This window comes from Ammospiza nelsoni, chromosome 14 (genome assembly GCF_027579445.1).
Source record: "Ammospiza nelsoni isolate bAmmNel1 chromosome 14, bAmmNel1.pri, whole genome shotgun sequence".
Taxonomy (NCBI): Eukaryota; Metazoa; Chordata; class Aves; order Passeriformes; family Passerellidae; genus Ammospiza; species Ammospiza nelsoni.
In genome coordinates, this window is record NC_080646.1 from 6,031,798 (window position 1) to 6,059,783 (window position 27,986).

Below are 27,986 nucleotides of genomic sequence, written 5' to 3' on the forward strand. Positions count from 1 at the left end.
TGAAATAAACCAAAACCTTTTATTTAAAGTCACTTTATAAATTACATTTTCTCAAAAGCAATAGCAACAGATCTTTTACCAAATTAATTTGCCTGTCATGCAAAAACAACCCAAAAGGAAAATTTTGCCACCCAGTTCTCAAACAGATCCATCATTGGATATCACTGATTAATTCAAATGCAAAGTCCATTTTGATAGGATGATCACAACCCAGATCTTCTCTGGTTTAATAACATGAGAGTCCACGTTTTAACATCCTTTTCTTGGACAGACATCCCAGCACTCATGCATTAGTCCATTTCCTCAACCTCTCATTCCCCAGTGGAACTGCCATCTTGGTGTCTCATTCGCAGACTCCTTTTGACACTCTTCATCTCAATGGATTCTTTATGAAAAATTAGAAGAAAAATGCTGTTGGAATACACATCATTGCTTTAAACTAAGACATTCAACTACTGTACCTTGAAGATAATTTAAACATGTAACTGATGCTTCATTCCGTGTTACACAGTCCACAATATCTATTTTCACCAGAAACAATATAAAATAATCAATTCAAGAATTAAAAAAAAGAAAATTTAACCAAAACTATAAAAAAGTGGGAGAAAATATTACAAGTCCAAGAACCCTTTCAGGATCCATGAATTCCATTTGACATTTTTAAACCACTAGAGAAATCCGTGGTGGGAAATCAAAGAAATTTGCTCTTGCAACCATTTTCATGGCACTGGCCCATCCCCTGGAACTGACACTGCTTAGCAGAACACAAGGTTCTTGTAACAAACCAAAATTTTTAACTAAGTACTATTCAAGCTCCTTTCTTCAAAGACAAAGATCCATCAAAACCAATGAAAACTGGTTTCTTATAGACAGATGGTGACTGGACACAAGACATTCCACCATCTTAACCCAGTTTTCCAGCTCATGAAAGATGTACAGTGCAACAGCACACACACAGGCAAATGGAATGGCTGGTTTAGTTACTGGTGGGAAAGGACACACCAGAAATCAGACAAAAATGGTCACAAGTCACCCTAGCTACCTTCAGCAAGGCTCCAGAGCCATATTCCAACTGCACTCATCATGGAACTGCAACCAAGCCCACAGGTGAGTGACAAACCAAACTGAACAAACAGCATCCACATGGATAAATACAAACCCAACGTTCCCATCTTCCTATCTTCTTCCAAGAAATATAAGCTCAATTTGCTTCAAGTAAAACCTTACTCCTCCTCACATGCAAAACAGGTACAGAAGTTACTAAGTGTTAAGAACATCATTTTGAAACCAATACTGACTGTAGGCTGACATGCAAAAAGGGTTTTAGGATGCCTTCATGATTTTGAGTATCTGCACTCCAACATCAATTTCTGGTTTTGGATACGTATAGGTTTAACCTCATTTTAGTCTGAAAACCAACTTCACCACCACTCTGCTCCCTGCTAATCCTGGGCAGATTCTGCCAAGGGATGCAGAAATTACCCACAGCCCAGCAGAAACCAGTGGGGCCATCTAGTGGTCTCTGCCTCAGCATCCCAGCTTGCCCAGTCTCACCTCAAAACAACCAGTTACAGCAAAGCAAAGGCACTGGAAGCGGTGCAAGAAGCCCCAGTCTGACTTTCACAAGGGCCCATGTGTCCTGTTTTATGCTCCTCTATAGACTTCCTTGTTTCAAATATAAAGGGAAAGTCTTGCACATAGAAGTGCAATATGGCATCTGGTAATTTCACTTTGCATTGTAAAACATGCATAGCTGCAGGAGTATTCAAGCCCAGGACACTCATGCTTTCAGAAACAGAACTTCCAAGTGTAAAGAAATGCTCTGTTTCAAACATTCAACTCATCCTCAGTTAAGACAATGTGTTAAGTAAAGGTGTTTTTCCCTCACACTAAGCTGGTTTTGGGGTTGTTTTAGGTTTGGTTTGGGGTTTTTTCCCAGTTCTCACCAAATTAATTTCAAATCTATTTAGGCATTTGAAGATTAATTAAAATTTTGAATGTTTTTTCACGGTAATGCCTTGACCGAACTATCAAAACATGAAAAAAACCCCCACAAAGTCATCCATTGTTGACACAATCAAACACTCTGAAGTACTAACATACATACAGTAGAAACCCCAAAAATAAGATCATTCAAATTATTTTAAGTTATTTTTAATAAGCTTAAAATATAGAAATGCAATTACTGAATCAACTTTCCCCACCTCTAAAAAAGGTAATTTAGTTATGTATTAGTCACCCTTTAAAAGGCTCTTTCCAGTTGGGTCAGCCCTGTGCCTCAGACACTCACAGGACCTGCCAAAAGCAATCTCAGGGCAAATTTCCCTGCTCGGTTCACCTACGTTGGCTTGGACCAAGAACTTCACAAGTAACCCCATGACCTTCATCTTAAATGCTTCTCTAAACCTTGTAAAATAATTAGCAGTAAACAGAACCGATGAGGTATTATAATTAAGAACACATTCTTGTTCTCCAAGATATTCTACATCAAAAAGATGCCACAGGAATGGCCAAAATATTAACAGCAGCCTCTACACTTGTGAAATTTACATTTGCTTGAAAAGATTTCAGTGTTTGTTTACTTATAAATTAAAGCATATTTTACTAAGAAATGTCAATAATGTTACAAAAACACACTCCTCCATGAAGACATATGCAGTGACCCTACACTTGAGGTAGATACTGAAAAAACCCATTTTTCTCTAGATGACATGAGTCTACCATTCCTTCTGTAAAATTAATTAGGCATCTGCCCATTTTTCAAGGTTCTGTTATCTACTAGTTACTGGTTTGGTTTCCAAGCACTGTTATTTTGGTGATGATAAATCAGGGACCTGGGTAGTCCTGTAATCCTGACAAAGTTTCCTTCAAACCACTGGTAACATGTTGGCACTCCATGCCATCCATTCCAAACCTGCCTAAAGGTTCAAGGCAACAATTACGAAACATCTGAGTTTACAAAGTTTTTCTCTTCAGTTTTTTTTGCAATAATTTGTTGCTGTATTAAAAGATCACAGCAACAATAGACATTGCTTATGGCCAAACCCATGGCTTCAGCCATTTCAGGTCCCCTGTGACCCTGCATTCCTTAAAGGGTGAGCCTGAAGCCCAGCAGGTACAATTGCCACGCATTAAGACACCAATACATTTATAAACTATTCCAGAATGAAACCTGAGGTTTAGACTCTTAACCCAGGTGACCTACTTGGGAAAGGGAATTCACTCCAACAGAGGGAGCTGAATGGACAAAAGGAGGTTCTGAGCAAACCAAACCTCAAGTTCTGCGCTTCAAAGTTCATTAAAGCAAGGTTTTACTCTCAACAACACCCCTGGTAACTTTTACACTGAAGGAGTGTTCTCTATTGGCAGCTAAGTCCATTATTTTATTCTGTACCATCTTTAGCAAGGACTAAGTGCTCTGGACAGCCCTAAATCTGCTTTTACCACCATCAGATGTTCCTTAAGCAGAGCAGTAAAAGCACCACTCATGTAGGTTTGGGTATTTTTAGGTAAGAAAGGCTATTTGCCAGGTTTGTCAGATTTCAAGGTTAATTCCAGATAACATGTGGCTTTATTCACAAATGCACTCTTTTGTGGGTATTGTTTTTAAATAATAAATTTTATTGCATGAACCAAAGTATGCCAGCTTTAATAAAGCCCCTGCTGTTTTCAAGTATTTCCTCTCTTCTCTTAAAAAAGAGAGCTAAAAATAAAAATCAGTGCTTCAACTAAACACCATGTTAACCAGAGAATGCAACATTAGACCTTTCACACTGCAATACTTTCAACAACTGCTTTTTGAAACAACTTATTTGTATACAACTATTTCAATAAAGTCATTTAAGGGTTTCACATTCACCTCTTCCTTTTAGGTAAGGATTGTAAACCAGAAAAGGATGGAATAATTACTCAGTGTGTAACTGAAAAGCCAAGTTCTACTCAAAGAGCCAGATCTGACAATAGCTAATTTACAACCCAATGAAAAAACAAAAATGCACACAGGAAGATGTAGCAATCACACAAAGATTAATATTAAAATGGAACATGAGTCACATGTTTAGAGATTCTAGCAGGTGACTGGGGCTAGGAAGGCATCACTGGATAGCATAGGAAGAGTTTTGAGGAACAGCTGGAGAAGAAACATATCAAGAAATATACTGCTCAACACACACCTGCAGTGGGAAAAACAGCTTAAGATTTCTGAAAGAACAAAGTAATAAAACATACAGACAATAGTAGTAGAAGAAATTAAATACTTATCAAAAATGAGTTTGTGTACACACATTAAAACTTAATTCTTTAAAGTCCATGATTTCTTTCACTACATCTTTTTCTACTTCTTTTGCTTCAGGACCGAAAACCCAAATGATAAAATTGGTCCAAAATAAAATGGGCCCAGAAGCAGCAGGAGGCCAGACTGACAGCTTGGCAAGGCTTGCAGCATCTCCCACAAATTGCTTTTCCTTTTCAGAAGGGCTCCATGTTAGGCTCCACACCACGGAGTGAAGAGAAGCACAGGACTTTGGAGCACAAAGCCAGCTTCTCTCCCAGCACCTGAGGCAGTGCAAAGGCAGGGGCTGCTGGAGGGCTCTGCTAACAAACACAGCCATGGCACAGCTAAAATTCACTGCCATCCAGCCACTAAAATAGTGGATCTGCATCTTGGAATATTTTCCCAAGCTATCTGAAGCCTAAGGAAGGCCTTGCTCAATCAGGTAGCATGTCAGACTAAAATAAATTGTCTCTTAAAGAAAAGCATATATTCCAAAGCACAGTGCTACAGGAATAGAGCTTCACATAAAAAAAAGTTAACCCATGTACACAAAATGCAATGGATGCCCTAATTAAATATGCAGAATCAAGGACTCTGAATTTGAAGCAGCGAGAAAGACAAAACTACTCAGGTCTTTCCACAAGCAACTCTTAAGAAAAAGTCACAAATGTGCCAGAGACAACAAAAGGTCAATACCAAATCCCTTTAAGGAAATGGAAAAAAATTCTGTCCCTATATTCATCCAGTATAGAACTGAATTAATTTACCTACTCAAGCCTGCCAACTTTATGTTTTGACTATATGAGGAACGATTTCAAGTCTATCAGCTAGAAGTTTAATTTAAAAAAAATACAGGAAACTGTACTGGCATTTATCATTTTGTGCAAAGCCAAAGTTTTATGAATGAAGAACAGAAACAGAACAATCGTAGAACAGGAGACAGTCACTGCCTGCTCAAAGGCTCCCACTGATCCTGACAGAAGCATAAGGACAACACAAGATGCTTGTACAGCAAGTTCTTCCTGCTATACTTTCCACACCATTTGTTATCCAAATTGTGTGTAGTACCTCTCTAGAGACAGACATCTGCATACCAAAAACCCTTCTGAACAAGCACAACTATGATATTAAAGTTCTCAGTGCAATCTGGAGTCAAATCATGGAAGCCCCCAGAACTACAATCAGCTCTGAAAGCTGTTCTGCAGGCAGCCAGGGAGAGAGCACTATCCAAGCACTGCTCACTTCCCCAGGGCCAGCAGGAATGACCCAGGCTCCTTTTCAGCTTTTCTGAAACACACATGCACACATGGCCACACACTAATGACCTTCAGAATGTATTCAGCCAAAGCCTTCAGCCACTTTAACATTACAGCCATGTGTGCTTGCTGGGCCTTTATTAAAGCTAAAAAGTAAATGTTATTAGGAATAACAACTTACCAGTGCTTCAACCAAGAGCAGCTATTTTGCTTACAGTGAGTAATTCAGCTCCTCAACACATCTGTAGGGAAAATGGGATATTAAAACACTTGAATTAATATAAATTAAAAACGAAAAGAGATCTAGACCTTGAGGTCTATAAGACCAAGCATTAGCTTTTATTACAAAAACCCTCATAAAAAAACAAACAAAAAAAGCCCCCTCAACCAGAAAAAAACCCAACCATTCCTAGCTCACAGCATGTGCTACTGGAGCTATTTTTATAAAAAAATTAAAGTATCACTAAGGAACCTGTTATTAAAGAACCTGGAAACAACCCAAGAAATTCAGACCCAATCCACAAATTCATTGAGAAAAAAACAACAAAAAATATATTCTTTAAGTTTTTCAAAAAGATCAACCAGGCATCATGTAGAAGTATGCTTAAGCAAACTAACTGGCCCTTCACAATAAAAAATAAAATGCTCTTTTTATTGAGAGGAGGTATCAGCTGGATGGAGGGCAATTATGTAACATTTATGTAGAACAAACTATCTACGCTATCTCAAAGTTACTCATGCATGGGCAAGGTTCAAATGTGGGAATTTGACCCTGAAAATGCCTACTGGCAATCTGCATCAATAAATTCCTAATCATAGTTACTTTAAGCAAAGGTAGAAAGACCTAAAACTCTTAAACAACTCATGAACCCCCTTTTCAGGGTGAATTTCAACTACATGAAGCAAGGCATTCAAGTTTATCCTCCTGACACATACAAGCAAACCACTTCCCTTGTCATCTTTCAGAATCTACTTATATTGAAATACAGCCTCAAATGCATAAAAATTAATGAACCTATCCAGTGACAGCGTACTGTGCAATCCTCTAAATTCTTCTCTTCCACTTGACAGCTACTCAGAGGTAGAGAAAGAAATATGGGATGAGGAAGATAGCAATTTCTTTGTTGATGTAATTTACTTGAAACTCTTATTATGGAAAAAGTTCTCTTTTTAAAAAGGGAAATGACGAAAAAAAGAGCAGTAGGCTGGCAAAAAGATGTAGAACATCCTAATGCATGTGAAATTTAGAGGTTTAAAATGTATTAATGGTATTTTTAAATGTATGTATTTGAATGTGCACAAGCAGCTCCTACTAAATGGAAGCACAGAACTTCTGGGAAGTGCCCATCCACCATTTCAGAAGGAACACAACATGGCTGCTGGACCCTGATCAGCCGTGAGGCACCCAACAGTCATCCAAGGCATGGAAAATGAACCAGGAAAACAAGTGTTACTTGGGCCCTTTGAATCATTTCACTCCAAAAAGGCCACTTAGAAACTACAATCTATATCAAGGCAGGTAAAATTAATGACTGGAGGACTCTCAGTTTACAGCTCTCAGCCATTTTTAATAATTCTTGGCACAGCCACACATCCATCACTGCTTCACAGTCGGCTTTTGTTTTCTTTAGTTCTAGAGCAGGCACACAGCTATGGTAGTTTGACAGAAATTTTAACAAGGGTAATATTTAACATGGCTGTCACCACAAAGCACCTTCCTCTAATGGCAGTGTTATGAAGACTCCACCGGAGTTTTGCTCTTCTGACCTCAGCACACTTGTGCAAAAGGAATCTTTGGTGTGTCAGAGTGGTATCATGAGTAGTAGTGACATTTCTCTTCTTGGAAGTGAGTGGATAAACCAAACAATGAGTTTTGTAAAAACAGCATGAGGATGTTGATAATATGTTAAATTTCATTCACATTAGTTATTTTTTCACGACTGTAGAATATAGCCCCTGTATTTTGAGTCTTTAATTTTTACATCCGAAACACATTCACTCTTAAACTACAGAATAAATCAGCAAAGCGACAGGTTTATGTCACAAGCCAGAAACCAGAGCTTGGAAATACAAGTCATGGCTGAAAGAAAACAACTTTTCATGTTAACCGCTCTATTTCATGTACCTAATGTCAAATTTTTTTAATCAGACTACCTACTATAATTGTTGTAGTCTGGATGATTCAAAAAATCCATCCCCTATTTAAAAATAAATGTGAATTTACTTTTTCTAGGTTATCTAACAGCTGTGGTTTATTTTTGTATTAAATTACAGACACTCCAAGTACAGTACAGCCTATCACACAAAACATGCCCGGCATCATAGGTGCATGGCTCCTTCCCCCTAAGACTGGCACTAACCATCACACAGTGCATCTCCTTTTTCAGCAAGAGGTGAGGTCAGACACCCAAAAGCTATGAGCTGGTATCACATTTTCTACTTTCTCTTGTATTATTTAATTCACGAAGTATTTTGGCAAAGACGACGTGTATCACCCCACCAATGTTCTTCCATGTATGCTGTCACTGCTACCAGAATCTGTTCTATGAGAATATTTAACAGGGGTTTGTGTCCCCACAGAGACACAGCTTCCTCTACCAAGGAGGTTTGGGCTCAAGCTGAGAGATTTTCCTTGAGCCCCGCCAATCCTCACGAGCACGCTGTAGCATAGCCATGAACCTGGAACTTCTCTCAAGTCCCACTAGTGTGCATCTAACACACTGAGGTCTACTTTTCATAGAGGGGAAGCCACTGTGAGCTGAAAACAAGTTGTTCTTGCAAGAAAAGGCAGCTCTGAAGAGCTCACAGAAGTTAAAGCTGTTTTTATTGTAATGTCTATTCAGCATTAGGACAATACTGGAAAGATGCAAGACCATTAAGATCAAAGTGCTGAATTCCATCGTTATCATAAAACACCCAGGTCAGGCAAGATCTGCTCTTGAGCACTGTGGTTTTCTAATTTTTACTTTGCTACTCTTTTTTTGTTAAGAGCAGATCAGTTAGAAATTGCAGATTCAGACATTTCAGAATTTAATACCAGGAATACAAGTCAAGTGTGACGGGTTCAATCCCATCAGCATTATCAGACTATTGTGTGACCCAGGCTGGGCTTGCCTTTATCGTACTAGACTGTGCAGTATCTGTGATTTTTGACCCTCTAAACTGAAAATTTACGTGGGATTTTAGATATGCCCGGTTGTTCTTAAGGTATGAGATAATTTCTAACACAAACTTCTAGTTCTCACACTTGCCATCACACAGTCACACGATGAAGTTGCAGGAACATTCTGACATATCACCTTGCTCGATAGCTGTGTTTGCTGCAGGACATCCATGATGGTGGCACATGTCCAGTATCTATAAATATAATTTGAACTCTACCTTGAACATCAGCAGTGACTCACTGCAGATAAAGGTTTATTACAACCTGAAGAGACATTTTTGTAAAGCTTATGGAAAACTGTGTACAATCTCTTTTCTGTGAACAGACTGAAGGCTTCAGCCAAGCAAAAAAAAAACAACAAAACCACAGCTGCACTCAGGTGGGGACTCACAATTGTATTATTTGGTTATCATGATGCATTATGTAACTTGTAAAAGCAAATCATGAAAAGTATTTTTGGGAATCCTGATACATGTGTCCTCGTGAAGACGCCTTACGCTTTGAGGTCCTGAGTATGCACAGAAGTACACGAGCACGGGAAGCTGTGAAAAGGAACCAGTTAAGACAGGCAAACAGGATCCCCCACTTTTAATTACAGAGTGGTAAAAGCCTAACTCAAAGGTTACTCTGATCCTAAATGCAGAATCTGAAGCGTAAAAACAAAAAATAAACATTGAAAAGATGCTTTGTTTACACTGCAAGGAGAGCAAGAAAGCTCGTAACAACTGGGTACCACTTTAGGCTTTTAGAATAAAATTTACACCAAAAGCAGAATTTTAAAGTTTATTGTGTAAGCAATTTCTCGAAAAGGAAAAGCTTATGAGCGACCCTTGCTAATAAACCAATACCTTGAACTAAGGAAAAGCATTCCTGAAGTTTGATTAGACAATATCCTTAGGAGATGACAATCCTCTGGCTTCACCACATGTCAACATGGTCATAGCAGATTGTTAAAAAGTTGTACTTGTGAGTGAACATAAAATCTTCAATGATGCAGGAGACATTAACATTGCTGTAGTACGTACATACTAACCATTTCCAAATCCACCAAGCTCAAAAGAAAATAAATTCAACAAGGTAAAACACTTAAACTTAAATGCTTAATGTTTATTTTGAAAAAACTGTTTCCAGGATGATTAAAAAACAAAAAACATAAAATAAACAAAACCCCACAACAGTGTAACATACCTGGCATGCACAGTACAGATTTTTGCTCAAGGTCTTTTGCCCAACCAGTCATCTGAATCTTTGGAAGAACCATATCCAGTAATAACCCTTAAAGATAAAAAACAACAAAACCAGGTTTGTCTGAAAACAAGGTACACACAAGTTCTTTAAGTCTTAACATTTTTGACTGACAAACTTTCTGAAAACACGTAAAGGAAATGTCTTTGAATAAACCAAAGTTTTACCAACAGTACAAAACCCATATCCTATCGTTGTTAAATATCAGTCCCCAAAAACACAAAACAGGCCCCCAAAATCTCCTTTTCTATGAACTCCTGAAGTCTTGGGTTACTACCTTCAAATACAAATTCCACAATTTCCCCCAAATATTAATGCTACAAACTCATTAAGTAAAAAACCGAAATAATTCCCAAGTTTAATGCAGGTTTTCACTGGTGAAACAGGACACACAAAACTTCAGTTTATATGCAAATATTGTCCTTTTCCACCAAATACAATAAATGTATACAGCACCTATATATTATAAAAATAAACAGTCCACTTATTAAATAGCCTTAGTAAACTGAAATTGATACCCAAGCAGCACGTAAGAGTGACATTATATGAAGACAATCTACCTGTAACTGCAAAGAAAAGCTTTTTAGAAGTCAAGACAATTTATAAAATGTGTCCCCTCCATATAAAAATGAGATTTCTTTCTTCTTCACATCTGCACAGCAGCAAAAAGGCAATTTCCACTTTCAAAAAAAATAAAACAAGGAAATGAATATACTAACCCAAGGTATAAGCATTCTTACCTAAGGAAAATAAGGCATGAACGAATCCTCTGGAAGCTTATCAGGAAATACGGTTCTGTTCACGAAATCCTACCTGAAAAACAAAGTATGGAAATTTTCAGTATTTGCTTTAGAAAAGCAGCGTTAGTCGTATGTCTGAAATCTACCAATCCTTAGATAATAATTAAGTTGAGAAAAACTTATGATCACAGTAACTGCCTTTTGAACTGAACTGTGAAAAATAAAAGTATGAGGGGCTGTACATTCCTGGATGAAGAAAAACCCACTGGAGATGAGTGACTGACACACAACATGCATGATCTGTGTTTTTCATGAAGAACTGCAGTCAGCTCTTCTGTCTCCCATTACTTTAATTTTGAAAGACTTATAACTAAAATTCCAATTTAAGATTTTTTTTTACTGAGTAATTTATCACACAATATCCCTCAGCCCTTTTACTTTCTTTTCCACATTAAAATCTTTAGCAGTACACTATACAAAATTAAATAAAACCTTTGCTGATAGCAAGGTTATTTTAAAATGGCTTCTGTCATCAGCTTCTCTGAATTTTAAGTCCTAAGTTATTTCACCTCCCCAGAAAAACATCTTTTTTGCCCTTTAGAATACGGTTTTAAAGCCTTCAGCTTCTTTAACCTTTAATCAGATCTCAAACTACGTTCTTTTAACACAAGGAACACCATATTTGCACAACCTCTAGCCAACTTTTCTTGCCTTTTGTGAAAAGCCATAACATTTTATTTTGCAGCAATTATATCTATCACCAGCATTACTTCATACTCTAGAAGTGGAGAATCATTCTGTAAATATACAATTCTAAAAACCATTTTTATGCTGGATTAAAAGATGTATAAATTCAAACACCTACACCTTAAACATAAAAAACCCGCCGCAGAAGTATTAAATAAAACACATTATGAATTACAAGTAATTTATTTTCTGGACAATTACCTGCTAATTTATTTTTATTTTATTAAAATAAACCAGTCAAAACTGTTTAAAAATTATCCTGTAATATACTTAAGACAAATCCAGCAGACACCCACCTAAAGCTAGAACTTTCTTTAGGGCAAAGTGTGTATGCCAGAACCTGTTCTACACTGCAGAACTGTTGCTGGGGTTATAAAACCACCATGATCCAAATCGAAAATAAAGCCACCGAACACTTGGCATAAAGGTGACACAAGTCCAGTGGTTGCTAAAACTTCTATCTCTATTTCCAAAAAAAGGGCTAAATTCAATTGTTGCAATGACAGATTCTTATTTGCAGAGGAAGTACCGAAAAATGTAGATTTACCTCCAACTGCAGTATTTAAAATCTGCACGAGAGTTTTATAACCTTGCACAAGCATACACCATTAAAGCCAACAAATATGGCTATACACAACCTCCAATTAAAACGAAAGTTTTTAGTATTTACCTTTTGCTCTTCTACAGGGACTTTTTATACATTTAAAATTACAATTTTACCCTTAAATTGGTAATTGCTGAACGCAAGCCAACCCAAAACAAACGTCAGCCATTACATTTAAACTTGCATTTTTAGAAAGTCTTGCAATAGGTCTTGTATAACTTCTAAATTATCAGAACACCGAAAGGACGATTAAAATGTTTTGTAAAGAGAAGTAACTGTGAGATCTCTGAAAACCCTACAAACTGAATAATAAAAACAAACGTGATACCCATTAAATGCTTTTTAAAAGCTTTCCATGTCAGACACAAACTCATCCGTTTCCTTATCGTGTAATTCGTATTTAAGTAACTCTTTTCTTTTAGTAGTGTCGCCTAAATCACAACTATAGTATTTTGCCAACTTGAAACGGTAGACTTGGCATGACCGAGCTTTGTTTTTCTCAAGCTTTTAAGTTTCTACACTGCCGTTTTAATTGCAAAATCAAATTTGCACGTAATTCCTAGGAGTTTTCTTTTAAACTTCTGCACCTGAATTGTTGTTTCTCCAGTGAAATCAATTTCTCTCTATTGTTTCATAAAGTACCGATCGGTCTCATCTGCAGCCCGTTTCTCTTACTGGTTTACAAAGAGTTAAAAGCCAACACCCCACAGAAAAACCACTCCAAGTTTTATTTTTAAGAGAAAAGGACATGGCGTCTTTGTTCTTAGAAACTACGAAAACATATCCCCATCCGACCAGCGACGGGCAAGAAACGCTCTTTACACAGACACGGGGCTAAACATTTCAGTGATGCTGTCGTACAGCCTTCACCTCTCCCCCCTCCCCGCACTGCTGCATTGGAGTTCCAGGCTGGTTTGCAGATACCCCCCTCGCACGCTGCGCTGGGGGGAACCGGTCTGCAGCCCCCGCTGTGCTCGGTGCTGCACAGGGGAGCCAAAACCCGCCGGGGCTGCCCCCGGGGCTGCATCAGGGACAGGGCGTGCGGAGCCTCCCGGGCGCTGCAGGAGAGCGAAGGCAGCGCCCGCAGCCGCCGAGGGTCACCGGGGCTCCCCGTGTCCCGCCGCTGCCCCTCAGCCCAGCCGGGTGTCGGGCACGGACGGGGGTCCCCGAGGGTACCCGCAGGTCCCCTCAGCGAGCGGCGGGGGGGGAAGGAGGGGGCAGGGGGAGCCAGCGCCCCCTCCCCCTCCCGGCTCCAAGGACATTTTGTTTTTCCTCCCAAGGACAAAGGACAATGAGGAGCCCGGAGACTCCGGCACTTACCCGGCGAAGAGCAGCCCGCTGACAGACACCCGGGGCCCCGAGGACGGGGCGCTGCTCCCGGCTCTCCCTGCTCGCGGCCAAGGGCGGCCCCGCGCCCGCCCGGCGAGGGAGCGGCGCGGGCAGCGCTCGGCAGCCCGGCGCCATTGCTGCCCGACCGTCGGCAGCCCCGCTCGGCAGCCCGGCTCGCCGCCCTCCGAAGCCCCGGAGCCCACAGAGCGCCGGGCCCGATTTGGCGCCCCGGAGCGGCACCGAGGGCGCCCGCCGGGCGTCTCCGGCTCGAGCGGCGGGGACAGCGCCGGGAGACGGGCGGGAGCTGCGGCTGCTCCCCGGCCATCTTGTGCCGTGTGTGTGAGGGAGCCTCCGCCGTCTCCTCTCAACTCGTTGCTCCCCTCCCCCCGCACAACATGGCCGCCCGGTCGCTCCTCACTGCGGCGGGGAAGGGGCGGCACCGCGCGCGCGCCCCGCCCCTCCCCGCCCTCGGTTGCGCGCGCGCCGCGCGCCGCTCCCCATTGGCCTCCCCCCGCCCGGGCCCCGCGCGCTCCGGCGCCGCGGCCTCCCATTGGCCCGCGCTCCCCGCCTCGGCCGCCCCCCATTGGCTCCCGCCGCCTCCTCGCGCGCCGGCCGCAGCAGCCGCCCCTCAGGGGGAGGCGGGAGCGGGAGCAGGAGCGGCCGCCGCCCCCTCCCAGCCCCACCTGGCCGGGCCGTCCCACCTGAACTGGCCAGCACAGCCCTGACCCCGCCGGGCCCGAGCGCTGCCAGACCCCACTGCAGACACTGCTCATGCTGCCGCTGCCGGCCTGCACTGACACACAGCGGGGCTCAGCCCCCTGAGCTGGCTGCTGGCGCCCCGCATCTCACGGCCCCGTTTGCCGCCATTCCACAAACACCACCTCTGTTATCTGCCCTTGACATGAGCCAGGGACAGCTCACCCGGCAGGGTCCCCACGGAGAAGGGGGGCCTCGAACCCCTCTGTTCTGATGGGATACACCCCGATGTCGTGCACCCTCAGCTCCAGAGCCCGGCTGGGGCACAGAGCGAGCACAACCCAGTCACCTGCCCGTCTGCCACATCAATCCCCATTAATGCTGCTCAGAAACAGACGCGCAAATAAAACTAAGTATCCTGCCTTTCTCAGCCAACACCATAGAAACTCATAGTGTGCCAGCCTCACCAGGACACTGTCTCCTGTTTTGACTAGAGCCATGGAAACCATTTCAGATATCAACAAGATGGAAAGGCATCCCTCACATTCCTGGTCACTGTCATGAATCCTGTACCAGCCCCAGTTATGGTGCCCTCTGCAAGAAGCACACACAGCAAACATGACAGAACTGATATTTATATCAGTTTTACTGATAGAAAGTTTCACTTCAGCAGTCACTTTGAATAACATGCACACCTTTCACCTTCTTTCATTTATCCAGATGGCTCCATTAAAAGCAGAAAGAAATTGTCTACGTCTTCCTTTTTCATATGAATGAACCTGGGTAATTATGACAGGATTAAATTAACAATACTTCAAATTATTATGGAAGGCCTCAGGATCCAGTCTGGCACTAGAGATCACACAGTTGGACTTTGGCAGCTCTCTCCTGAGCTGAGTCCTGGAAAAACCACGAGGAAGTGACCAGCTGAAAAGAATGAATCCCTATGATTTTGAGCCAAGAGTTGTATTTCCTTTCAAAATACAGAGCAAAGATGACCTCGTGTATAAGACAGCTGGGGATATCTACTACTTGTAGACAGTGGTGTTACCATCTTTAGAGAAGGGATGGTGATGTCCCACATAAAGGTGCCACAGCATGGGAACCTCCAGTCAAGGAATCAGTGGTGGTGCAAAAGAGCTGATGCAGCTTCTCACTGAAAAGGGGCAAAATGCCAATTTTTTAAAAGTTTTTTTGAATGCCTTTTTTTAATTGAAGTTCTAGTCTACCGTGACTGGATAGCAGAAAGCCTATTCTGCTATCCATACTTGTTTCCCATTTAGATTCCTGCAAAGGCCAATCCCCTTGCTCTCAGTGGAACTGCTCAGCTATAACTGTATCTAAAGGTGCCTGCACAAACAGAACTCAGAGGTTTTCCTCCTTGGAAAACCACCAGAAGTGAAAAAAGAGGGAAGGATGAGGCAGGATCCAGGTGAACGCAGGGTGTAGCAACAGCACTTCTCCTTATGTCAGCATTTTCAGCCAGTCCTGCATGGTAAAACTTCACAGCAAAGACCAAGATTAGAAATTCCATGTAAAATTTCCAGCCTTTCTCTAGTTTCTTCCCAAAACACAAGAATGTTTCTAGCAGAATATATGCAAGACCGCTTGCAATAACCAGATGAAAGGGAGAAAAGAGATCAGAGATTCTAGACATAATAGTGCCTTGTAAGAGTAGTATGATTCCAGCCAGGAGAGTTGAGATTGTGCCTGAACAAGATCTAACCTGTGTGCTCAGACTGTTATCTGATTTTCTCTAGCTGTACCAGACTGTCTAGTCTAATAGACTGTTCCTCTTAAAAAAACCCAACATAACAACCCTATGCAAATTTATAGATAAATGTTTCTGGAAGTCTGTTACTCTATTGCTGCTATGTGTAACCAAAAAATTACTCAAAGTCTAATATCTTCATTAAATATGTGCAGCACTGCTCTTTTGCTTCCTGGGCACCAAGACCTGAAGCAGCTCTGAAAATCCTTCCATGTATCCATGAGCTCCTCCATTCCTTGCCCTGAGCAGTTGCATGGAGGTGAACACAAGCGCAGTCACTCTGCAGAGCCATGGTGTTGCTGTTCCTTACCAGGAACAGACTGTTTGCATTCTTCTTCCTAATGAAACAGTGGAACAAAATTCTCATTCCTACTGCCTCTGCAGTTACCCCATTTTTTCCCTCCTAAATTCAGCATAGAGGAAATTCTACACTGCCATTTCCTCTATGAAGTTCATTCCTTCTTTTTCAGATAACACATTTTCTTCCTTTGTGTATCATTAGACCAAACACTTCAGCCATATTTTATGAACCACGTCTAAAATAATGACACAAGTTAATGTTTCCATTACTAATTTGGGAACTATTTTCTGAGATTGCGTCTGTGGCTGGAATTCCAGATGGAGGCACAGAACCTGACTTTCTGGTACTTTATTTTCTTCTACAACCTTCCTTCCTTCCCCCAGCCCCATGTTATTATCCCTTAGGGACAACATAGAAAGGCACACTGTGATCCCACAGGGCAGTGTCCCTGTCCCAACCTGCCCTCTGTACAAGAGGACACCAAAAGGTTGGTGAAGCAGTTTATTCTTTGTTATACAGCATGGCCCACAGATCTTTGGAGACACAAATATAATGGAAAGACAAATATTGGACAAAATGGTTGGAAAGGCAAATATTGGACAAAATGGTTAAGTGTTATATCTGCCTTTTGAAGTAGAAAACAGGAGTCTGAACTGAAGAAAAGTCACCAAACTTTTCTTCAACCAAACCTCTCACTTTTCAGAAGAAATCAATGCCAATTTCCTAGGCCCTAGGCCAAACAGAATAGTTTAGATTACTTGCACAGAGAATATGCAAACAGGATATGGAATGCCCTTTGAGCACAGCGAGCTGTTTGTGGGAGGCATTTAACTTCCTGTGAACTGGGTGTTTATTGAAGTTATCACTTTGTCCTGTATCAGGCAGGGGCTCTATTTTCAGATTTTGTATATAACCTGTAATATGTTGGTCAATCTGCTTTTTTTTTCCTCCCCCATTCTGTTTCCTTCCTCAGTAATTGACTATTAAAATCACAGTAACCGCTCAAGTAGGTACAAGTTCACCTTCTAAGCATGGAACCACATTCCCTGTGTGACTGGTGAAGATGATTCCACTGTATTGATCCCAGCTAAAGCTTTTTGCTAATGTCACAAGCAATAAACCCTGCAGCAGCAAGGATAAAACTCAGTTGTAGCAATGAACTCATGCTGCTCATTCTGCTCCAAGTCTGGAACTGGAGCTGAAATCCAGATTTTTGCTCCAGCCGGTAATGAATAATTGCAAACACATCGACACACATCAAGAGAACTTTTACATATGCCCTTTTTGTTCCTGGGCTTTAACACCGAAAACTGAGATTATGTTAATATGGGGGGTTTGCTGGCACTTCTGTGGGGCTCATGTTCAGAACGATGAACCTTGTGAGCAGCAAAAAAAAGATTTATTACTATGAATAATTAGAAACAAATTCTTATCAGTGTTATAAACATATGGTAAAGAAAAAAAATCATTCAATCTAAGCCAAACCCCAGTGTTTTTTCAATTTATTCAGAATGAAGCCATTTTAACCAAGATTCAGCTCTGTCTATTCCTGCTTTCAAAGAAAAGTAAGTTATTAATAAAAAGTAGAAAGATGAAATGGAAGTCAGAAATGGATTCAACATATTTTTTGGGACTTAATGGTCTCTCTGAAGCAAATTTTTAGCTTGTTGGTCGCAATGTATCAAAGTCAGTACCGTTACTGTACACATGATCTTGTGGCCTGAGCTCAAAGTTTAGATCTAAGAGCTCCTTAACAACCGACACACCTCGCTGTTTCAGTTTTGCATGAGTTCCTGTGTACAATAAAGCAAATTGCAGACCAGCAACTATTGTCTAGTGAGAGGATTAATTATTATGCTTTATATTAACTCTACTAGGGAGTATACACACATTTTTCTTGGGAAATCAAATCCACTTTTCTTAAGGGGGTTTGAGACTTTTAGTTCTTCGTTTTTATTACAGATCATCTTCAAAACTAACCCTTGTTGCCATCTTAACTGGAGGTAAGAAATAGAGACCATCTCAGTCAAGGTATTTATGCTGTATTTGGTCATTGTCTAACACACAGCTATTGCCTTAAATGGCAGCCTTAGAGATATAAGAAAGTCAGAAAGAAGCAGTAGTCCTTATTCTGGTGAAATCTTAAGAGAGTTTAAAACTCTAGACTGTTTCAAACTTAAATAATGTGGGTGATAGGATAATAATATGTTTAATTGCTTCTTAAAGTAAACCATTGGAGCTTGGAACAACAAATCTGTTTTCCTTCCCCCCCTTTTTAGCCCCTATTTCTTGTATGGAATGTTCTGTTTCTTCAAGGTCACTTTTTAGGTAACAAACTATTCTGCTTGGCTTGGAAAACTTTTATAAGAGGACTGGGACATGGTAGAAAAATACTGACCATTTTACTTGTCTCCACTTAGACACTGGCATTTATAAAACTGTTAACAAGGTATTACATGTTTCCTTACATGAAAAAATTATTGCTTACTGCTGACATCACCTTTGAAAGCAAATAAGAAATTAAAGTGCACCTTTCTCAGGGACTGTAATGCCAGAGGCACAGCACACCAAGGCAGGTGCTGTGACCTGGCTTACACACTTGAACTGATCAAGTTCCCTGCAAACTTGCAGGACTGGAACCATACAAGGATTAAATGTGTTGATAGGGTTTAAAATCACTTTAAATGGTAGAAGCTGCAAGTAGTGTTCTTTATCTCACCATTCCGGCTGGAAACAGTCTGCAGAGTCACGGGAGTGTTTTGTAGTCATTGTTTTATCAAGAGTTTGTTTAAAAAAAAAAAAATCAGCACAATTAAGGGAGCCTAATTCCATCTTACATTTCAAAATAGATACTGTTCTCCCATTTTCCAATATGTTATGGAATTGTTACATAATTAGTCAGAACATTTTATAACTTTTAAGCCAAATCTTCAGAATATCTGACTTTAAATGTAGCTGCAAAATTTTTAGAAGATCTAGACAATGAAATTAATTTTTTTGTAAGTTCAGATATTTTGAAATTCTAGCATGATTACTTCCTTATGCACATTTAAAGCTCATTTTCCAAAGGCATTTACCTGACCATCCTTGAAACTTATTTCCTGCAAAAGCCAGTAAAGCTTGATTGCTTAAGTGTTTAAGGAATACGATCAGAAAGGGAAAAACAGGATTAGCACAAAATGTTTACACATCAAAATCTAGGACAAAATAAAATTCCAACTATGAGCTCTAATTTTTATTTTTACACACTCTCTATTTCAGTTCTAGTGGAGACTTTGGAAAGTTATGATGATGATTGTAACAACAACTATATTTTCTTGGTACATCTCCTTGGAGTTTTGGAGGCAAAAGGTTTCATACCAGCCTTGCAAACATGAGGAATTTCACTCAGACTGAACAAGATAAATTACAGCTACTCTAGAATGAAAAGAAAAACAGCCCAGGTCTCCAAAACCGCGAGTGTAGAACTGGGATTTTTATTTCAAGCAAGTTTCAAGCCCGTTTCTATAATGATCTTCATTCTCATCTCCCGTGTGCAGCTGGCACCATAGGGCATTTATTGATTGGTATATAAAAGTTGACAAAATGATGCATTATTCAGTAAATTGCCACATGCAGGGAAAAGAAATGGTACCTTTTTTTCTGTAATCTTACAAGCATATACTTTTTTTATTTCATGGACAGTGTGACAAAGCACTGAATCACCCTGTTGTAGTGTACCATATATATAAGACCACTTATGTAGTAGCTCAAAACAAACTTCTTCGTATTTGTCAATACTTGCTAGATGTGGAGTTCAATTTTTGCTGTAGTGAGGCACCAACACACTTGGATTAGAATGTTACCTGAACAGAAACAGCTCGTGTCAGGCTGATGTTTCCTATGAGCTTTTATATTTTCTTTTTACAGTCAATTCATTATAAACTGGCTCCTGCCAGAACTTTACCCAACTCAGAAAGCTCATCAGCCCAGGGACTAGAGCAGCTCTGGGCATGTCAGGCACATAAACTCCAGAATTACCAGCCCTAACTGTTGCAGACGAGAGATTTTCACCCTGAAACAAATACTCCCCTTCTCGCTGACCAACCAGTAAGGGTGACAATCTTGTCTCAGCTTAAAAACATTCACAGTGCACTTTATTTTTTAATAGTCAAAGTTTTATATTAGGTGGTGAGCTGTGACAAAACATTAAGCAGCCCTAGAAAACACTGCTGGTACAATCCTGTCACAAAATTAGGTCAATGGCTTTTTGTGCAATTAAAGCAGCAGAGCAAACACAAGACATCTTGGCTGAGACATGCACAGTGCTTGATCGCCACCTGAAAAATCTGACTGTCACCTTCATTGCCATTTCACCCAGAGGAAGATCCCAACAAGGTGTTGTTGTGATTTATGTGCCCAAAACAAGATTTGTTTTCTTCAAGATTTAATCATGCATCTAACCAGAATCTATCACTTCTCTCTACAAATGTGTCTTAAGTGTAGAAACATTTACTTTAATGACAAAAGCTGAGAATTTGATATCTTCTTGTTACTCTAAACCCATGGAACATAAGTTATGTGCCCGTGTCTTTAATTCAGGGCTGAGTAATTACATTTAGGCACGTGGAATCACTCCAGTTTTTTCTTGGTGTCTAAAATGAATGTTGTCCTAAGGATTTGGAAGCACATGAAGTGAATTAGGGATGAACATGTACGGCAGTACTTGGAAAATGCAACTGAAGTGAACTAATCCAGTCAGTAGAAGGGAAAGAAAACCTGAAGCAGAGGTCTAAATTTCAAGAGTAAGAGCAAGCACGTTGTAGCTTTGCACATACAGATATAATTGCAACACCATTATTTTAATTTTTCCCAACACTTCTTTTTTATTCATATTTTTATTAATAATGGCAAAACAAAGAATATAAATTGTGCTAGGTACTTCACCTCTTATTCCTCTCCTTCAGTATGCCTTTAAAAACCTTCCCTAAAACAGAGTATTGGCTATGAAGAGACCAGACATGAGACAGAAATAGAAACAAACAGGTCAAAATAAAATGCTTTTAATTTAGAAACTATCTCAGATTTTCTTGTAACGAGGCACACATGCTGCTGATATTAAACAGTGCATTTATATTCTCCAACCTGGGGTGCAATACAAAGGAAACCATAGAACACTTTGGGGAAAAAAATGTGTGGAGAGCATAAGTTCGTATGTGTAGGAGCTAAAGGCAAATGCTTGAATAATTTACAATCATAACATGCATGAAAATGAAACACTGTGACTTTAATAACTAGCTTTTTTTCCCCCCTTCTTAAACTCCCATTATTAAGCTATTGTGCTCCAGGCTAGCATATCAGGTGCTGATAATGAACATTCAGGCACAAGACTTCTCCTGCACAAACGAAAATTGTTCCACTCAAAAGATTAATAAAGGATTATCTTCGTGTATATACATATATACATATATATACACACACACACGCACTGAGCAGAATTAAAATTGTAACCAAAATTGGAATGTTGAAGTCTACTCAAGTGCTGTTAATAATGTGGAATTAAGTTTAGGGGAAAACAACCTAATTAAGAGGTTCCAAAAGGCACATTAATATATGCGCAAAAAGTGGTTTTTAGATATGGAAACTATTTTATGCTTTATGTTATCATTATAAGGCACAGTCTTAGACAAACAAACCAAGGATATACACAAAGGTCATGCTAGAGGTCTACATTTATTGCTGGTCATCAGTGCACTGCACCCAGGTTATGTTTGAACTGCAGATGGAATGTAACCTTAGAAGAGTAAAAAAGGGCACTCAAGAAAAATAATAGTTGTGAGATGGTAAAGAGGCTTTTCTGTAATAAAGGAATCATCGTCTGAAAGAAATCTTTGCAGGTGATAAGCTTAAAAAGGAACCTTCAGACCCAGAGCAAGGAGATCAAAGACCTTGCAAAATTCAGCTGCACATAACATGGAGGAGTCTTAAATATGACTAATACTCCTTGAAAACCTGGCTGGGATTTGAATACTGTGGCTGGAAGTTTTCAAGTCTTTTGTGAGCAGCTGAAATAACGACGGCTGCGTTCCTGGGAGTCAGCAGCCCCACACCCAAGTGTGCTGCACTACTGCAGCATCCCCAATCCCACACCATATTCCCACAGAGGCTGCAACATTTCTGATCTACACATTACGGACTGGTCAGCTGGCCACGAGATGGTCATTGATGGATCAGCAAGGAAAATAAACAGAGACCCTCTGCACTCATTGTGCAGCTCTTCCTTTAGAAGATGCACTGATTTATCTCTATAGCATGCAGCCTTCCCCAAAGTGCAGAACCTCTAGAACAGAAATTTGTTGAAACTGAAGGTCAGATCAAAAGCTCCAGGCCTTTAACAGCACCATTTCATGAGCTCTGCCTACTTAAGAAGCCAGGAGAAAAAAATACAACTACATGAAAAATAAATGAGCAGCTTTTCCCGACTCTGAAAGCAGAAAATAATGACATGAAACCAAAATCAAATGCAGCACTATCAGTTGTATTCCCAAATGCCAGCATTAATTCTCCCTCTTCCAGCTCTCAGAGACTTGTTAAACAAATGAGCCTTATAATGCATTTTGCAAGTGAAAGGTCCCGGAGTGGTAAAAAGTCAACTCCCATACCAAAAGCCCTTAATGAAAATGCTGCAGCTTATTCCAGGAGTTCTGCACTGAAGGGCATCAGCCTGAGCTCGCTCCTGCCACGACTCCTGTTCTCTCCTTTGATCAAAAGAGCACTTCTGCAGCACTAGCAATAGTCTGGGCTTTTAGATCAAAACTGGCATCTCAAAACCTGCAAGTCAAGTCAGCTCGTGTAAATCACAAAAGGCCAGTTTCGTGTCTGCACAGACCAGTCAGACCTTTTTTTTTTTTTTTTTTTTTTTTTTTTAGCAGAAAAAAATCCTCTATTTAAAACATTCCTGATGTACCCCACACCTGGGCTGGGTATACAGCCTGGTTATCCTCCCCACACAGTTCGTGGCATTTTTGGAACCATGTACGCCTCTAAGATTTTTTTGTCTGCTGGAGAGAGATCTGATTTTGCTTGTACACTGTGATACCCTCAGAACTTTCCCCCTTTTCCCTGGTTTTCCTCGCTTGTCGTAACTTTTTTCCTTTAAGTTTAAAAAACAAAACCCTATGGACTGAACGAGGATGAATAAGCCTCTCGCTTCAAACCAAGGGGAAAAACTTTAAACCCGAACTGCACGAACACAACATGTCTGCTCTCGCTGCATTAATGCCGCCTCACGAAATGGCGCCTGCCTCTGCAGACAGCTGCCTCAAAACGCCCACGGCTCCTCGGGAAAACAGAAATGCAACTTCTTTTTCTGTTTGTTATTTTCCTCGCAAAGCATTTATTTTTCTCTCTTCACATTCAGCCTCTCGGCTCCCCCGCAAAGCCGAAACCTGACGGGGAGAGTTCTCCTTCATAAAACGGCCTTTCCCCTCCGCTTTCGGAGCCCCCCCGGGACTGCTCCCCGCACGGGCCTGGGTGTGTGGGGCTGTGGGCTCCAGCCCCTGCACACTGTAAATAAATGTGCCGATTCAGCCGCTATTGCCACGATCTTGCCTTTCCAGAATTTTCTCCCTCCGCTTCCCAAATATAAAAGGAGTTTTTGTGCTGAACACGGAGCGGGAGCGGTGACGGGCTCGGCGCAGGGCGCCATGTGGTATTTGGTTTCTCTACAGTACATGTTTTTATAATGAAGGGGGAAGGGAAGGAAGGGAGCTGCTCCTACCAGCATGCCAATAATCTGTTGCAAAGGGCTGGAGCGCTCAGAGCCAATTAGTGCTCCTGTTAACCATTTAACTGCGGAAACAAAGCCAGTCTGGGCACGCAGTCCGCGGGATTCGAGACAGAAAAGACCGTGGGGGTTCCCAGGGTATCGTGTTTGTACAGATCTTTTCATAAATGCGTTTTTCCTATACTTTAATAATAAATACTTTCGATAGACAAACTGGCCACTGAAACTCCGTTAGATCACAGCATGCAAAGGTGGCACAGCTATATCCTGCACACGTACACCACACAGTTTTAATGGAAGCTGGATGTGCTGGCCTGTGGTGGAACGATAAAAGCCACCCACAGGAGGTGCATTTCCGATACGGATATCAGGTCCCTGCCACAGGAATAGCAAATTCATGCTGTCCATGGCGGGCTGGGAAGGGTTAGAGTGCTGCTCTGCCCAAGAACAGATGTGTCACTGCAACATCTCCCAGCAATGCTGCTGTGGGTGGAAAAACACCATAAGGTGGGACCAGCTCTAGGAAAGCAATGGCAGAGTCTGTCTCCCTCTAAATGTGATGTCTCCACCATCCAGACAGCACTACTCTGCACTAGTCTTGTTTTTTCAACCCCTTAACCACATCAGAACAAGACCAAAAATAAAATAAAATTCTTTTTACATGCTGCAGTGTGATTTGTTATAAACCTTTAAAGCCTGAGGCAGGCCAGCTCGTGGCTTGTTATGTGTCACTGAACAAGCCAGGGAAGAAGCTGCACAGGGAATTCTCAGCCTCAATCTTTTTCTCTGGGGGCAAGTCTGAACATTGCCAGAGAGCACAGACAAATTAGTCCTAAAGCACAGCCACAGTAACCTGCTCCCGCTGGACCCAGCGGGTCAGTAAACCTATTTTTGTCCTCCTTTTTATCCCATGACGTAGCAGCGAATATTGGATCAGACTCCCAGGGATGCCAGGAGGAGCAGCAGAGTTTGTACAGCTCACTGAAGTGTCCAGGGTGCCAAAAGCAGGCTCTGCACCGCAGCTCAGCAGCCCTGGCAAGAAGCAGAATTTATTTGCTTGGGAGGGGCTGCAGCAGCGCTGCAAGTCTGCTCCCACCTCAGGCAAGCTCTGCAGTGCACACGAAAGGCATATTCGAACATCACTATCTTCTCTAAAAGATGAAGTTAAATTTTCCTAGTTGCCATGGAGAAAGTCCAGTGTCCTTGAAAGTAGCAGGTTGCCCCGTCTGAAGTGCTGTACCAAGGCTAACACATCCCACTTTTAAGCTCTAGGAAAGATTCCGTCTAAAGTATAATTTTAGATTCAAATTAAAAACACTGGGGACCAGGGGGAGGAAACATATGGGTAAGAAACTAGCAGATTATTTAGGCATGTGAACTGTGAGAGCACAAGCAATACAAAAGCTCTCTTGTTCCTGCTGCCTCCCACAGCTGCATTCACTAAATATATCCCGGGCTGAGAGCTGCATTTCTCCACCCCTTCCTCAGCCCAATCGCGTTTGCACAAACACCACCCAGGTCCCTTCGGACAGGCAGTGAGGCAGCAGCGATGCCCTAGTTACAGGCGGCATGAAGAGCACCAGTGACTAATCGTGTCTGCAACAGGGTGAAATTGTTACATCCACACCTTTTTTGGAGAGGGAGTCCATGCAGCTGATCTATATTTAACTTAAACCCAGGGTGGTTTGTTCTCTATAAGGATACACCCCATTTGTATGACAGAATCAGTTACTGGAAGTTATTATTCCCATCAGATGATTTTCAGTGGCAGAATAGCCACCTGCATAAAAAAAGAATTCACTCAATCCACCTCCTGGCAAATGTGGAGGAGAGCAATAGTCTTGGGGACTGGCTGTCCCCCAGAGAGTTTTACCCAGTTTTACCTTCCATCAAGTCTCTGTGGTGTATTGACTGATAATATATACATTGGGGTGGGGGGAAGAGATATCACTGAATTCTCATAGCACTGAGGTGCTCCCTCCACAACCTCCATTCTGCTCCTCGCATTTCTCCCATCCACACTTTGCATTCTTTTCCCTCAAGGACACATCCTTTGGCCTGGCACAGCAGAACCTTGGTACCAACTGCAGCTTGAGACACTGCTGCAGTCACAGCAACAGAGGGAAGAGCTGCCCCCTCTCATATAGTGAATTCCATAGTAGATCAAATCGTGGCAGAAAAAAAAAGTTATCTTTCCTCACTTCCAAGCTGTGAACCAGCAGGGATTTTGACCCTCCTGGTCTCTGCTTCTTCCTTTCCTCACAGTTCCCATTTCTTCAACACCTCCAGTTCCACTAGCAGTGCAGCAAATTTGACAGAATCTGGTCAATTTTTCAAGCTTTCTCATTTTAAGAAGTCAGTGGGAGCACACTATCTTGCAATCAAACCTCACAGGAGGGAGAATTAAATATCTCATGCATGACCTTAATCCATAGGATTTTGCAGATAGTTTCTCTTGTAATCTCAATACCCAGAGCTTATTACGCATTCAAAACGTATCTGTAGCCTCAGAACATTTTGCAACAAAAGAAACTCAAATTCATTTTGATATAATTATGCAGTCACACCAGTCACATGCTTGCTATGGAATAAATATAAATACTGGGCTTTTGGGAATGACTTGCAGATTTACAGTGTTAAAAAAAAAAAAAAACAACCAAAACCAACACAAGAATGAAACCATCTATTATATATGGAAAAAAGATCAGGTTTAGATGTCAAATTTCAGCCGAGGAAAACGGCCCAATTATGAAGTCTTATATATATTTTTTTTCAATCTGCAAAACATAAAAGAAAGAGCTCAAACTGATACTTAAGCCTCTCCATAAAGCAAGGACCTCATTTTCTAAAGCAGGAATATCATTCAAGGCATTTAAAAACCTTTGAAATCAGATAATTCATTCACAAAATGGCCACAGGTCTCTAAGCTTAAAGCTAGAGAAGTTAGAAAACTGTGCTCTGGGGTTTGTGTCTTTCTAGCACGGTTTTTCTTTCTCTGCTTTTCTTGCCTTCCTGAAATGAAATGACCTCAAAGACTGTTCTAATTTTGTCGTTGTAAATTGCCTCTTTTAATTGGGGATATTTCTATTCAAGAGCCACACCCTGCTGCCCTGGTGGTGCTGGAAACCAGCCTCGCTCACTGGGGACAGCCTGGGGGTCTGCCTGCTCTGATCTCTGATCTCCTGTGGTCCTCAGGATCCCGTGGATTTTGGATCACACATGGGAAGATGTAGTCCCATCTCTGTGCTTTTAAAAAGGGAATACAAAGCGTGAAACCAGATGTTAAACCTGAGCCCCAGAGAAGCCACAGGAGCGTGAGTTACCTTCAACAGCACTGCAGTTCCAAAAGCAAACAAAGGCATAAGGGGTTGGGATGGAAGGTTTCATCCCTCAAAGAAAGCAGTGACTCACCCACATTCCTAACTGCACAAACAAGGGAGGCAAACCCTCCTCTGGCAGTCAGGATCCTCCACATTTTCCTGTGTGGAGCAAATCCCAAGCAAAGGTGACTGTGGTGGTGTGTTAGAGCAGACACAGCACAGGGCAGATGTATTTTGGAAAGGGAGCCTCTTTTGCACACCTCTACCTTCTTGAAAAAATAAAGAGTTCCCAAGTACTGCTTTTCACTTCTGAAAACACACGGAAAAAGGGCTACTACTAACAACTGGTTTTTAAGATCCAAACCCATCTTTTCTCACATACATTTCTTTTTAATACTGAGGCAGTAGTTTACTTTAAAAAATCTGAACAAACAAACAAAACCCATCAAGGACAGAAAAAACAAATCCAAAAGTTCACTGAGCAGAGAGCCAAGCAGTGTGTAACATGGATAAGGTGCTGATTCTAACTATCAATTTACCCATGTGGGAAATTTTGACCTAGGGATGTGGAAACTCACCTTCCCAAATGTCTGCTCAGTTGTTTCCATCAGACAAGGCACACTTCACTGATGGAGGACCAGCATATTCCAGATGATGGATGGCATGTAGCCAGGCTGCTAAACATGCCCTGCTCCACCCTTCCTGCATGGCTCTCCCAGAGGTGGGGAACACTCTGCAGGTCCCTAGATGGCCGGGGCATCAATGGAGCTGCTGGG

The 27,986-nt window shown here is 41.4% G+C and overlaps 1 long non-coding RNA gene across 2 annotated transcripts; it reads right to left on the reverse strand.

The window, feature by feature from the left end:
* Window positions 1-27,968, reverse strand: LOC132079380 (uncharacterized). 2 transcript variants are annotated; one of them, XR_009419398.1, is made up of 5 exons: window positions 27,789-27,968; window positions 10,678-10,750; window positions 9,881-9,967; window positions 5,711-5,771; window positions 1-385 (listed from the first exon to the last, which is right to left on the reverse strand). It is a non-coding gene; the product is annotated as an uncharacterized LOC132079380 (long non-coding RNA). The 2 variants fall into 2 exon arrangements; XR_009419397.1 differs by lacking the exon at window positions 27,789-27,968 and adding an exon at window positions 13,349-13,732.
* Between the last annotated feature and the right edge of the window lie 18 nt (window positions 27,969-27,986).